Source organism: Talpa occidentalis, unplaced genomic scaffold (assembly GCF_014898055.3).
Source record: "Talpa occidentalis isolate TD23 unplaced genomic scaffold, MPIMG_talOcc4v2.1, whole genome shotgun sequence".
Taxonomy (NCBI): Eukaryota; Metazoa; Chordata; class Mammalia; order Eulipotyphla; family Talpidae; genus Talpa; species Talpa occidentalis.
In genome coordinates, this window is record NW_026555331.1 from 55,959,959 (window position 1) to 55,974,777 (window position 14,819).

Here is a 14,819-nt window from a genome sequence, read left to right on the forward strand (position 1 = left end):
TTTGCAGAGGTGACTCTGATGCTCTGAGTCTGAGGAACTGCCGGTGACATGTGAGAGGCTATACAGTGGGTCAGGAGACAGGCCTGCTGGTTTTGATGTCCACTTCATGTCATGGTTGTGGGAACTGATCTCACCTCACTAGACTTCAGTTCTTTTATCTGCAAGTGAGTGGTATGTGTAACCTATTTTATTTGTATGTATAGGGGGAAAATTCCCAAACCTTTGAAAGATCATCAATTTGTCATTGAAAATGCCCAGTTTGATTGTTTGGTATTTCCCTCTGTTCCTTCTTGCTCTCTGCCTTGCATTTTTTTCTTAGAACGCACCCTGAAGGCTGCATGGGAAATTAGCAAGAATTCAAGAGTAAGCCAAGTTGATGGATAACAGTCACTTTTCCCTCTTCATCCTCTTTTCACCATTTCTTGCTCCTCCCACTCTCAGAGAACAGCAATCTACAGGTTGAGTATGTGACCAGGAGAGGGATGTGTGAGTAGCACTCAGCTCCAGGGGGAACCAAATAAGTAAAATAACTTAAAAAGTACTTAACAGATGCTAACACCGTGGCATTTCTTTCATTAGTTTGCAAACTTCTTGCTGAATGCTTTTTTTTTCAACTTGATAATTACTCCTCCAGATCCGTTGTTTATAAATTTTACTTCATCATAAATATTTCTGAGAAAATGTTAGAAAACTAACATATTGGGCTATCCCTGAACATTTCTTGGCACATATCACATGCTAGAAATGAACAGTGACAGTCCCAACTAGGAGCAAATACTTTAGCTTAAGGCCTTCCTGCTGGCCTTGTCTGAACCTTACCTTAGGTCAAGGCCCTCATTAACTCCGCCCTCATCACACACAAGTCCCTCCCCCATTTCTCCTACACCCTAGTCCCCCAATTGATTTATGTGAATTTGCTCTTGCCTTCTGTTAGTCTGTTTCTCATGGTTTCACTGCCAATTTAAATGCCATTAATATTCATATTACCCTCAGAAAAAACACTAATTCTTACGGTGCGCTCTGTTGCCTGACATGATTTGGCCCCTGCCAACCTCTCTGATCTGCCTTGTCCAATAGAAATAAGACGTAGGTGGCAAATATGTCATACATATTATTTAAAACTTTTAGTAGCACACTGAAAAGCAGAAATATTAATTGAATGAAATTAATTTTAATATATTTTAACCTCAAACATATAAACTATTACAATTTCAGCATGTAATTAATATTTTTAAAAAGCTCCTGTAAATAGAAATAGTTTTACAATGTCTTTTCTATTCTGAAGTTCTTTTTTTTTCCCCTTGCTTTATTGCACTCTGAAGTTACCATCCTCGCTTTGTTCCTCATGTTGAGAGGAAAGTGTTTTGTCTTTTACTGTTGAGAATATTGTTAACGGCATGTTTTTCATTGATTCTCTTTATTAGGTCAAGTGAGTTTCCCTCCCTTCCAAGTTTGTTGACATTTTTTAAAAAATCAGAAATAGATGTTGAATTTGTTCAAGTGCTTTTTCTGCATTCACTGAAATGATCATGTGGATTTTTTCTTTAGTTTACATACTACGATGAATTATGTTGATTTTTGACAGTTGAACCATCTTGTATTTTTGGAATAAATCCCACTTGGTAATGATGTATTTTTCTTTTTATATATTATTGGATTTAATTGACTAAAATTTTGTTAATATTCTTTGTATCTGTTTTCATGAAGGATATTGGTCTGTATTATTCTTTTCTTCTGATGTTCCTTGCCTGGTTTTGGGTTCAGGGTAATATTGGCTTCATAGATAGGATAGACAATAACTACCTCTTCAGTTTTTTTGACATTTATGTATTATTGGTACTATTTTTTCCTCATATCTTTGGTAGAAGTTACTCATTGAAGCCATTTGGGCCTAGTGTTTTCTTTACCAGAGAACAAATGAAATACATATGATATAATTAGAATTGTGTTCCTCTCATAGGAAATGCTGAATAACAGTTGTTAATCACTTTAATTAACAATGTAATATTAAATTAATATTTTCAGTTAAAAGTAGTGTTTACTGAAGAAAACATTAAAAATATTTTCAAATTTTAAGGAGGAAAAAATTCATAGTAATCTTACTCTCCAGAGGTGACTACTAGAATTATAATGCACATTTTAGTTTTTTCTGTTGATAATTTGTGCTTGTGAATATTGTTATTGTTTGTTGTATTTCTGTGTCTACCTTGTTTTATTACAAATAAATCATTTTGAACAATAATATTTAATTACAATAGTGATTCAAAGTCATATATTCAAATTTTCTCTGTACCCTCTTTATTCATTTAACATTTGATTATTAACATTTCCCATATCAACAGAAGTCTTAATAAAAATAAATTCAATGGCTAAACATATTACATTAAATATTTATACCATAATTTATTTAACTGTCCTTTTGTGGTTTTAGAATTATTCTACTTTCCCTGCACGGTAAATCTACTTCCATAATTATTGGTCGAAACATATATTCAGGGGCCTCCCTGTTGGCACAGGGGTTGGAGTCTCAGGCTGTCAAGCTACTGCCAGCCAGAGCAGTGTGGGTTGCTTCCCCACCAGGGAGCTGCCCACATGGCGCAGCAGACCTCTCCTGTCTTGTCTGCTGCTCCCCTCAGCAGTGTGTTTCAGTGGATCTGCCTGTTCTGCTCCCCACTCTGTCACTGGTGGATCCTTTCATCCCCTCACCTCTTCCTCTGGCCTATACCCCAGTTCTTGTATGCATAAATAAATAAAAATAAATCTTAAAAAAATAAAAAAAAAATATATACAAACCCTCAAAATATTCTTTCTAGGCCTTCCCTTTGTGGTATGCTGATAACATACAGTAACATACTAAAGTTTATTATATATTTACTTTGTACCAGATACTGTAATAAGGGCTTTACATGTTATACCTTAAGTAGATACCATTATCATTCCTGTTTTACAAATGAGGCAAACAAAATACCAAGATGTCAAATAACTTGCCCAAGGCCACCCAGGAAGGGAATAAAAAAGCCAAGGAAGGCCATCAGGTTTCCTAACACTATCTGCTAAGCTATAAGTTTCTGGATTTACACCTTTAGACATTTTATGTAAATTCCATTCCACCTCTGAGTTGCTGAGACCTTGAGATCTTGCTCACCTCACCTGCCACAAACAAGAGTTGTCCACCTGGGTTTTGAGTGTATTTCTTTCTGTTCCTTTGATTATTACTGATTTCTTGTTCTTCTGGCCATTGATAGTTTTACTGCCAACTCCTTTCAACTAGTTAAAAGACCCATAATTCCAACAGGAAATTGAGACCTATTATCTGATAAAAAGATTCTTTTTCGAACTTTGTAAATTTGTTTTTACAAAAATGATATATTTTAAGTGAAGCACAATACATTCAATTAAAAGACATATTTGAAAAGAATAAAATGAAGATAAAAGCTGGCATAGAAAATGAAAGACATACCAACAAAACATAGTCGTTCGTTCATTTTGGTAATGAAAACTGTACAGGTAGCCTAGAACCCTAATAGTGGACATGGGATACAAGAATCATTTAGTAGTTGTAAGTTTAAAAAAAAACATCATATCACTTTCTTTGGCTGGAAGATTAATACATCCCGCTGAGAAACGCATGTGCCATTCCAACTGCTGTTCGGTTTTGTTTTTGTGGTTGTATTCTAGAAACTTAGGATAGGGGGAATTTAGTACAGAAAAGCCTTTGTGTGTCCTGCTCAATCGCTGAACCTTTTAGTGTGTTTGGTTTTCTCTTGACAAAATAAACTACACTCCTGAGCAGTCCTAGGTGGAACTTTTGTCCAGTTTTGTCCTTAGTGCTAAACAATTCACTGCTCCTTCCCTGGAAGAAAATGTCTTTAGAACCCTGCTCCAACAGCAAGCCCCTGGGTCCAGGGCCTTTCTCCACCTCCTCACCTCTCCTCAGGTGCCCTTGCCTTATCCCACCCTTTTCAGATAGGCCCAGAGCCCCGCACTGAACGCAGCTGAGATGGAGCAGAACGTTCAGCCCTTGCTTCCTCGGTGCAACATAAGTTTAAAGTAATCACTAGCGTCCACTTCCAAGTTTTCTGTTTTTTTTTGTTTGTTTGTTTTCCCGTCTGTCAGTTCACCGACTACGTGTCTCTGGAAGTGACACTTAGTGATAATCACAAAATACAAAGGAATCAGTGACAACAGCAGCGACTGCACTCTCGCCAATTTTTTAAGAGGGGAAAAAAAGCCAATTTTGTGTATTTCTCAAAGTAAACGGCTCTAAAATATTACAATTAGAAAATTAAACTGCCCCAGCACGATATGCCTTGTCTGGGAAGTTATGCATATAATTAAGCCTCCCCGCCTCTGATTTTCAGCTCTAATTTCACTTGAGAAAAATGAAAGAAAAAAATGGACACAACACAGCCGCCGAGGGGGAAAAAAACTGGAGGATGCGGGCATCGATCCCGCTACCTCTCGCATGCTAAGCGAGCGCTCTACCATTTGAGCTAATCCCCCACCGCTGGGCACGGCTGGTTATCTCTTCCCCTAGAGAAGGGTCAGAGCGTTTAGAAAGACGATAAATTTTCTCAATCTTGTCCCGCAGCTGAAACCAAAGTAATGAAACCAAAATGTGCGTCCTTCGAGCCGGAGTCGAACCAGCGACCTAAGGATGCCCTCAGACTTATGCCTACAGTCCTCCGCTCTACCAGCTGAGCTATCGAAGGGCACGAAGGGGCTTTGTGTCTACTTGTCATCATAACTTGTAGTCATTGCGCTTCAGGTACTTTGTTTTCTTCCTGATGCTCCGACCCCTTGATCCTTCTCACAAACTTCCCACCAGTCCGCGGCAGCGGGAGCGGAGCACTCGCCTCGCCGAACCGGGCCGTGGCTCGGAGGGGAAGGGCGGAGACCCGGCCGCGGAGGGCGGGCGGCCGGCCCAGGACGCGGTGTGGCGGCGCGGGGGTCTGAGGGCCTCGGGGGCTCCGAAACGCCGCCGACGCTGGAAAGCGGCAGACGCCGCGACTCGGCAGCCGTCCGGCCTGGCGCGGCCTCCCCGCCTACCGCGCGCTCGGGCCGCGCGTACGCACCGGCTTCCGAAATTCGCAAAAGATTTCTCGCGGGGAGGTCGCCCCAGGCCCGGCCTGGAGCACGGAACAAGGATTTTCAACAACACGCGGCGGTGTGTGTGGGAAGAGCCATAAATCATAGGAAGTTGGGGGGGGGAAAAAAAAAAATGCGACAGTCTCCTTCGAGCCGGAATCGAACCAGCGACCTAAGGATCCCTTTATAGTTGGGAACTAACTACAGTCCTCCGCTCTACCAGCTGAGCTATCGAAGGGACGGGCAGGCCGCTCTCCCTCTAGAGAGTCAATTCCTAAGAGCCAGAGCGTGCCCGGCCGTTAGCCGGGGATCCCATTGAGCATGCGCAATCCCAGAGGCCCAGAGAGGGGGCGCTAGCTGCCTGCGAGTTGTTTTACGCACGCGCAGAAAATACAAACAAACGGGGCTCTGACTCCCGGGAATCTCACCCGGGAAAAGAATCTCACCCCCAACTTTTACCTCAACTGCTGTGTCCAGGGCGCCTAGTGCCAAAATTTAGGATTCGCACACTCTCCTCATGCTGGTAGCACTTTTCCTTTACTCCCTCGTGTTGGGGTGACATCAGGTGTGGCCTAACCCTCTATAATTCTTATTTCGCCTCAGTTAGCGCCCCGAGTAAGGGGCCAGTGGCGCAATGGATAACGCGTCTGACTACGGATCAGAAGATTGTAGGTTCGACTCCTGCCTGGCTCGGGCTTTTGACACCCCCCCCCACCCCCGCTTAGGTTTTAGAGCTCTGCTTCTTCCGAGTTCTCCAAACTATTAATGTAGTCTTCGCTTCATGGCAAGTTTCCAGTGAAAGGTTGGGGAGGACTAACCAGAGATCCAGGTCCCCGGGGCGCCCGCCCACCCCGGAGTACGAGGGGGCAGAGGGCGGAGCGGCTGGAACCGAGACTGCGAGCGTTTCTCGGGTGGCGGCTGGATGAGATGCCCCTGCGCTCACAGCGCACCTCATCGGACCTTGTAAGACATTTCACTAGCGAAAGCGTCCCCCACACAATGTAGAGAGGGGAAAAAAGTGATGCTTATTTACAATCTTTTTTTTTCTTTTCTTTTTTTCTTTTTTTTTATATATTTTTTTACATCATTTTTCATTTTTGCACAATGTATACATTTTCATCTTGGTTATAGTCCCCATAGAACACCCCCCTCCCGCCCCTTCTGTGTGTCTCTGGTTTATAGTTGCTTGTGGATTTTGATTTTTACTTTATTAGAATTAGGGTTTTTCCTGGTCCCTAATTTAGGTTTTCTAAATTCCTGCTATTGTTAGGGGGAAAAGGATGTCCTAAAGCTAATTCCATACAGATTTTGTGGACACCACCCCCACCCCAGGGCAAAGCCAAAGACACTGGGAACTCCAAATCCCATTACCACCAAAGGGAAGGTGGCTGGGACCTGAGGGTGGGGTTAAGCAGCCAGGTTGGTATAAAGCCAGACATGTGGGCTTTGGAGGCCCCCCCACACACACCATTTTGACTCTCCACCAGCTCCCAGCACCAGGCCAGCTCTCGGAGAGTGCTTTTTGGGTTTCCAGGTCAGCGGATCGGGTAGGATGCATTAAAGACTTTATTTTTCCCTATTTTCTCCCTGAGTTGTACATTTTCCTTATTTCCTTTTCCCTTGTAAATAAACCTTTTATTAACCTTTTGTGTGTGCCTGTAGTGAAGTATTAATAAGTCCCTTGTAAGTGCGCGGGTGAGGACCAACAGCCAGGCAACCCGTTCAATATAGGGGCTGCACTATAACAACTGGCGCCCAACGTGGTTGACCAGCCCAAAGTAATTTTTCTTGTGTTGATCACCATAAAGCACACTAGGTCTGCAGGACTCGCAATGAGTGAGACCATCGGTGTTTTTCTTTTTCTTTCTGGCTTATTTCGCTGAGCATGATCCCTTCCAGCGCCATCCATGTTGCTGCAAATTGCACGAGTTTATCTTTTTTGATTCCATTCTGTATATGTACCACATCTTCTTGATCCAGTCATCTATTTTTGGGCAGTTGGGTTGTTTCCATAGCTTAGCTATTGTAATTATTTACAGTCTCTTTTTGATCATTTTTCTGTTTAACATTTACACGTTTAACAAAGGTATTGAGCCTGTCCTCAGTTGTAAGCAGGGTAAAAACCATCAGTTGTAAGCAGGGTAAAAACCATCTAATGAAAAAAAAGCATCTAACGACTTGGCTTTTGCCCTCAGGTGTCTGTTAATCAAGAAAGTATAATGTTGGTTTCTGCAAACTGAGTTTTTATTTTAAAGTTATTAATTTTGGGGGCCTCCCCGGTGAGCACAGCGCTGTGAAGCTGTCCTTACCCTCTACAGTGTGGATTTGATTCTTGGCCCTCCAGGGAGATCCCCACATGGTGCGGCAGACCTCTCCTGTCTCCCTCACTGCTCCCCTCAGCAGTGCTTTTTGTCTGCCTGCCTGCTCTGCTCCCCACTCTGTCTCTGGTGATCCTCTCACCTCCTACACCTCTGGCCTGTACCCTAGTTCTTGTATAAAAATAAATAAATCTTAAAAAAAAAGTTATTAATTTTATTTGTGGAGTAGTGTTTGGAATTATTTCTTAACTCTTCCCCAAAAAGAGGCCAGCTCCCCAAAGTAAAAGCTTTAATAAAATGTGAAGTTCAGGAAGAGATAAGTCTGGGGAAAGAAAATGTGAAATTAGGAAAAGGGGCTAGTTTTTAAGTGGAAAACTGCTTTCCCAAAGGCTACATAAACGTGGTTAAAAGAAAAAAAATTTCCGGGCGTGGGTTTTTTGGTTCCTAATGAACATTTTGCCTTTTTCGCATGTAACAAGCTGACATAGCGTTAAAATTAGTTTCTGAGAGTTAAAAAAAAATAGTATGTCCGTGGGATGTTAAGGAGACATATTACACCCTTCCCAGCAAGTTTATGGTCAGAACCTTGAAACAGGGCACGCTTCCAACTTTATTCGTACCTTATTCTCATTTTACACGGGTGGCAAATAAAGTGTTTATTGTCTGCAGAAGTCACGGTCTTGGCTATCCCTACACTGTGGCAGAAATTCTGGTCCTTTGGTGTTGCACCTTCTAGATGCACCCTTTAACAGCCACCAGACCAGAGTAACACAATCCAGAAGGCCAGATGGTGTATGATGCCTGAGTCTCTTGTGACAGAAATTCATCCAGAGCTAGTGTAAGAAAGACAGCATTTATGTAATGGTATAGGATCTCCCAAGAATGAAATGTAACTGGACTTTCTTAGGGTTTTTCTCACCATGCCCCTCAGGCGCTCTCTATGCTGCTCTAAGGCACACAGTTGGAAACATGGTGCTAGTTCCTCCCCCACCCCCAATGTTCCTCATCGTGATCTTCCCGCCACCTTATTACTGTAGTTTGAATGTTTGTTCCCCTTCCCACCCAATTCTTACGCTGAAAATCCCCAACGTGAAGATATTAGGAGGAGGGGTCTGTGGGAGGTGCTTAGGTCTTGACAGTGGAGCCCTCAGGAATTTTGTGAGACAGACACCCCAGAGCAGAGACCTCTCATGCTGTGTGAGTTCAGCACTCTGCAGATAGGAATAGGAACTTGGTCAGTACCTCCTGGTTCTGATCTTGGACTTCAGTCTCCAGAACTGCGAGAAATAAACTTATGTTAATAAGCCAGCCAGTCTGTGGTATTTTGTTACAGCAACCTGAATGTACTAAGAAATCTATCAACCAGAGACTCATTTTCTTTACCTTTGCTGACTGCAAGCTTCATGGTTCTGGCCTCTTACAAAGGATCAGATTACATGCAGCTGTCAGTCAGATTGGTTCACCTCTAGCAGATGGATAGGCGCATAAATTTGTAGTCCCTTCTTCCCAGGACCCCAATGAAAAGAGAATAAAGATATACAAAAGAAAAAAGTATTGCAGCATGGGGGAAAAAAAAGGCAGGTACAATCAACTCACCTGAGATTTGGAATTTGGAATGTGGAAAGTAAATCAGATTGTATTGATGCATAGCTTAGAGCTGGGAAAACCACAACTCAGAATACACATTCTAGGAACTAACAGAGGCAGAATTATTCTCTCCAAGAGGCACAGAACAGGGTGTGAAAGTCCCCAATACTCTGTAGCTCCAGCTGCTTATGTCCCCAGCTGGAAATGGCTGAAGAACTACTTAAGTAAAGTATTTTGCTTTTACAATTCAGGGATATAATGGGCTGGAGAGAGAAAGGCCGAGTAAAATCTAATAATAAACATGGAGAGAAAGAAAGGCCACTCAGTTCCTCTCTCTGAGGGAGTCACTCCTCATGAGTTTCTCTTTCAATCTTCCCATCCTAACCTCCCTCTCTCCTTCCTCCTCTTTCCCCCATCCCTTGTAAAGAAACCTTTAAAAAAAAATTTCTGTGCACCTGCCTTGGATTTTGTCCCTTGTTCTACAGCACAGGGGTAAGGACTGACAACTAGGGTCACCTTCATTACTCTCTGCATTGCCCTTTAACAAGATTTTCTTCAGAGATTCTTATTTATTCCTTTCACAAACACTTACTTAGTTTCTACTCGGAACAGTGCTAGGAACTGTTCAAGCACAGTAAGAGCAGTAAGCAAAACAAGAAAATCTCTGATAGAGCACATACTGCGAAGGAGCAGAGAGGTAATAAATTGACAATGTATATAACGGTTCAGTAGTGACGAGTGCCCAAGGGAAAAATAAAATGCAGTATCCAGAATGTGAAGGGTACTGTGCTTCTCACAATGGCAAATTGACAGAGACCCAAAGGAAAGAAATTGCTACTGAATATATACATATATTTGTATACATACGCACACCCTCCCATATACTTGTATACATACACACACCCCAGATTCACATTTATTTTAAGTGGTGGCAGATATTAAACTCCCTTAGAAAAGTTAGTCTGTAAAACAGGGGCTATTAAAGCTGCTATTACTTGTACTATATGTGGTTATAACAAAGGAATGTATAAATATAAAATATATTAACTCTTAGGGCAGTGTCAGATACTAAGCACTGTGGCTATTGGTTATTATAGTTCATTGGACATATTTATTTTTATGAAAGAATAAATTGCTTTTTTAAAATAGAAATTTGTGATGCTAAAAGCCAATACTGCCTGCCTCTCAAATCCTTTAGTTTGGGGTATGGAAGGTGCTGGAAAGAGTTAAGAGAGAGCTATGAAAAAAGAGACAAGCCGGGAAATGAATCATTTTTATTTTGTATTAAAATTTCATCCTCTTACTCAAGATAACATAGATCTTTTGGGTTTGGTTAACTGAAAATTTAAATTTTTAGTATGCCCTATATTGAGTTAAAAATAAACCCCACACTAAATAATAGCTTTTGAAATGAACTATATAAAACTTTTACGCTACAAATATATATATTAACTTGTTATTTTTTTATTGTCTGGTGGCTTTCATTCATTAGTTTTAAACCTAGGATAGCTCTAAAATATTGCTTTCTGCAATTATAATCCTGAAAAGTCCCAGTTTAGTAAATAGTTAATATATACTTGCCCAAATAGACCATTTTGAATGTTTACATGTCCAAGTGGGTCATTCGAAACAATTTAAGAAAATGCTAGCATTTCATTCTGTAGGGTAAAGAAAATGTCAGGCTTTTCTGCCCTCCCGCCATCAGGATAGATGATGGATCCTTGAGGTCCTGAATGCATGCCTGATGGCGGGCACCTGGAGTAGGGTGTGGGCATAGGTAGATGGGATTCACCTGGGCTAAGACTGGGCTTTTAAGGGCGGCGTCACGGGGACTCCAGCAGCAGCAGCAGAAGCCAAAAGAGCAGAAGTAGAAGCCAAGAAGCCGAGCAAAAGCCGAAAGAGAAGCCGAGAGAGAAGCAAAGAAGCAGAAGCAGAGATCACCAGAGAGACCAGATAGAGTGAAGATTTGCTGGGGGCTGGGAGGCCTGCCAGCCTCCCGGCCCCCCAGCACCCTTGCCTGCCATATGCCTGGTGAACCCCAATAAAAGACCTGCAAAAAACCACTGAGGACTCTGACTCCTCCTTTACCCGGTCTGCATGGGATCAGAAAACCTGCACTTTGGTCCGTTCCTGACCCTACACATTCCTAAAGTGAAAATCTGCACTAAAAAATTTCCCCCAATTGTTTTCCACCAGCAAAGAAAGTATATTGCAGACAAAACTTCATCTGAGGAGAGGAATCTGAACAGCATTCCAGATGGATGGAGATAGCTGGGTACATAAGCAAAAGCCAAAGCCCAGGCTAGATAGGATTCCTTCTTGCTGATCTTTGTAGAAGGATGACCTGAGGCGTCTCAAGTATTGGGGAGGCTAAAATCAGATTTGCAACACAGAAAACTCAGTTGGTAGGCCAGCAGAGAGCAGAGAGCCAGAGAGCCCTAGCTGTTCTAGGAATTTGATTCTGCTGGTTTGATTCTAGGAATTTAGTTTTACTTCTTGGGGATGGCCCTGGAACAGCATGAAAGTACCAGAAAGTTGTATCACACTTATCTATTCATTGGCACTGAGTTAAAGTTTAGATCTCCTTTTGGAGAAATGTTTTCTCAGAAATAGTGTAGATTATGAGAATTAATCAACAGTATTTCTGGCCTTTTGTGGTCTAGAACTGCACATGAATGACATAAAAATGAATATTACATAGGTGCTTAAGAGGACTACAGGCTGTAAAAAGGTGTTTTGGAAAGGAAGATTGTTCTTGAAAGGTTTTTCTCTGCACGGAGAAGGACTAGTGCCCTGAAAATGCACATTTGCCTTCATACCGATGAGGAGTAAGGGAAGGCAGGCTGCTGGGATGTTTAAAGAAGATAACTCTGTGTCAGAGACTTGATTGAGAGCCAAAGTAACATATTTTCATTATGTCAATTAATTAATTTGGCGAACTGATATGCAATAAATTAATGTGCTGAGCCTCACCCAAAACTAAGGACCGTGGCTGGCAGCTTTTGCATTTTCAGCAGGTAGGCATTTCTCTAGTCTAAATATTTATTAATTTAACAAATATCATCCCCTCCCCAGTTCACCATGTCAGGCACTGTTTCAAGCACTGGAAATTCAGCAGGACACAAAACAAAAAATTTTTTTCCTGTGTATTATGGGAGACACACTAATCAAGATTAAAAAGCATGCTGGTGAAAGGTACTAAAGAGAAAAGGGAGAAAGATGTTGTGTGCAGGGTGGTCTGAGGACGCCTACACACATTTGAAAAAAAAAAACTGGGGAGTCTCTTCATACTCTATATAGTGTATGTTCAAAAATCAACCTAAATCTGACTCAGAGCTGCAGCTTCACAGAGTAGGAAGCAACTACATTTCAGCCAGGTTTTGAGAGTCTCTCCTCTTCTGAGGGCCATAAGGGTCTGCCGGTGTTTATGTTTTGGTCTTTGTAGGGTAAATGATTGTCAGGCTTTTCTGCCCTCCTGCCATTAGGATTGATGATGGATCCTTGCGGCCCTGAATGCATGCCTGATGGTGGGCACCTGGAGTGGGATGTGGGCATGCGTAGGTGGGGTCACCTGGGCTGAGAGACTGGACTCAAAAGGGTGGCGTCACTGGATGCCAGAGCAGCAGAAACACCAGAAGAGAATGACAGCCCAGAAAGAGCGAAGACTTGTTGGGGGCTGGGAGGCCTGTCAGCCTCCCGGCCCCCCAGCACCCCTGCCTGCCGTGTACCTGGTAAACTCAATAAAAGCCTGAAAATCACCAAGGGCTACAGGATTCCTCCACCCATCTGCTCGAATCGTAGGGATCCTGAACTGTGCTCTTTCTTGTACTACTGTCTTCCAAGTAAGTTTCCAACCCCTTATCTTGCTCCAGCCTTCTTTGAGGTCTCACTGTCCAGCCCATCAGTCCTTGAGGTCCCAATGTGAGCACAAAATTCTTTTTATTATGACTGTGAAGCCATGACTTAATTTTGTCATCCATCAGGCAAGTGCTATCTCAGCACAGAGACTCTGCCCCTGGGGACAGAGTCTACTCTGGGAACTCCCAAACCCATCTTTAGTCTAGGGGCCCCTCAGGATGGGGCTACTTCTCTTTCTCAAAATTTAGCATGCACTTTTCTGACAGTCCCTCTGGAGGGGCAGGACAGGCCACTGAGCAGGTTTTCTATGATCCCATGCAGACCAGGTAAAGGAGGAGTCAGAGTCCTCAGTGGCTTTTGCGGGTCTTTTATTTAGATTTACCAGGTATATGGCAGGCAGGGGTGCTGGGGGGCCGGGAGGCTGGCAGTCCTCCCAGCCCCCAGCAAATCCTCACTCTATCTGGGCTCTCTCCAGCCTTCTCTCTGCTTCTCTTCTTCTCTCGGCTTCCACTCGTTCTTGGCTTCTGCTGGTGTCCCCGTGACGCCGCCCCTAAAGGCCCAGTCTTAGCCCAGGTGAATCCCATCTACCTATGCCCACACCCTATTCCAGGTGCCCGCCATCAGGCATGCATTCAGGACCGCAAGGATCCATCATCTATCCTGATGGCGGGAGGGCAGAAAAGCCTGATACTTTCACCTTACCCTACACCCTCTAACAGCCTAAGCTCTCAAACCCAATCTGCCAAAATTGGATTTGTCGGTTTCTTTTCCCTCTAGTTGTTTAATTATCTTTGTTTTTAACCTCTTTGGTTATAGTAGCAAGGGAAAGACCTTTCTAAGATGAAACTCAGGTGAGCCTCATTCCCTGGAGTCACCTAAAGTGATAAAGTAAACTTACTGTCTCAATAAATTACCTTATCATACATTTAAATAATATTATGGTCTTTATAAATTGTTAGTCAATACAATCAGAATTGTCTAAAAAATACTTTTCTTTCCCCTCTGTCTACTAACATTGTGATCGTTTGTGCTTAAAGTTAGGGGTAAAAGACATTCCTTTAAGAGTATTCTGTTTACTCAAACTATTTCCCTCCCTTACCAGTTGGAATAAATTCATAATACTGCAGTTTACCTAAAAGTCTAGAAAATGGGGTCTCCCTGGTGGTTCAGGGGTTAAAGACTAGAAAATGGGGTCTCCCTGGTGGTGCAGGGATTAAAGTCTCAGCACTATCAAGCTATCACCAGCCACTGCAGCATGAGTTCCAGTTCCATCTGGGCCAGGAGCTAACCCACTTGGCACAGCAGACCTCTCCTGTCTGGTGACTGCTCCCCTCAGCAGTGCTTTTCAGGAGATCCGCCTGTTCTGTTCCCCGCTCTGTCTTAAGTGAATCCTCTCACTCCCTGCACCTCTGGCCTACACCTCAGTTCTTGTATGCATAAATAAATACAAATAAGAAGACTAGTAAATGTAATGTATAGAGTTTTCGGGTGGGGTGGGAGTGGAGGTGAGGGGTAGGATAGAGGAGAGTTTAGGGCATTAAAACAGAAATGAATATCAAATGAAAGAAAAGGAGAAGTGGGAGAAGACTAGGGAAGAAGATGGAGTACTGAGAAACAGGGAGGAGAAGGGACAAAGAAGAAAGTTAAAGATGTCACTGGGCTGAAATCAAGGTGTTGCAAGTGCTATTTTTTTCTGGAGTCTCTCTAGGAGAATCCATTTCTTTGAGTTTTGCAGCTTTTAGAAGCTACCTGCAATATATGGTGATTTGTACCCTCCTTCTTCATCTTCAAATCATTCTTTGATTTGCAGTTGTCTCTCTCTGACAATTCTTCTGTAGCCCACCTCCCTCCCTCCCCATCCCCCAATAACCAGGAAAGTTTCTCATTTATAACTTCCCATGTGATTATATTGGGTCTACTTGAGAATCCAGGATAATTTCCCTATCCCAAGGTCCTTAACACTCACAC

General features: G+C 42.7%; 4 non-coding genes across 4 annotated transcripts; 1 reads left to right on the forward strand and 3 right to left on the reverse strand.

Annotated features, from left to right (window-relative positions):
* Positions 1-4,430: 4,430 nt before the first annotated feature.
* TRNAA-AGC (transfer RNA alanine (anticodon AGC)) lies at positions 4,431-4,503 on the reverse strand. The gene has a single exon. It is a non-coding gene; the product is annotated as a tRNA-Ala (tRNA).
* Positions 4,504-4,623: 120 nt separating this feature from the next.
* Positions 4,624-4,712, reverse strand: TRNAY-GUA (transfer RNA tyrosine (anticodon GUA)). The gene is given in 2 exon segments: positions 4,624-4,659; positions 4,676-4,712. It is a non-coding gene; the product is annotated as a tRNA-Tyr (tRNA).
* A 520-nt stretch (positions 4,713-5,232) lies between these two features.
* TRNAY-GUA (transfer RNA tyrosine (anticodon GUA)) lies at positions 5,233-5,326 on the reverse strand. The gene is made up of 2 exons: positions 5,290-5,326; positions 5,233-5,268 (listed from the first exon to the last, which is right to left on the reverse strand). It is a non-coding gene; the product is annotated as a tRNA-Tyr (tRNA).
* Positions 5,327-5,708: 382 nt separating this feature from the next.
* On the forward strand, positions 5,709-5,781 carry TRNAR-ACG (transfer RNA arginine (anticodon ACG)). Its single transcript has one exon. It is a non-coding gene; the product is annotated as a tRNA-Arg (tRNA).
* Positions 5,782-14,819: the final 9,038 nt, after the last annotated feature.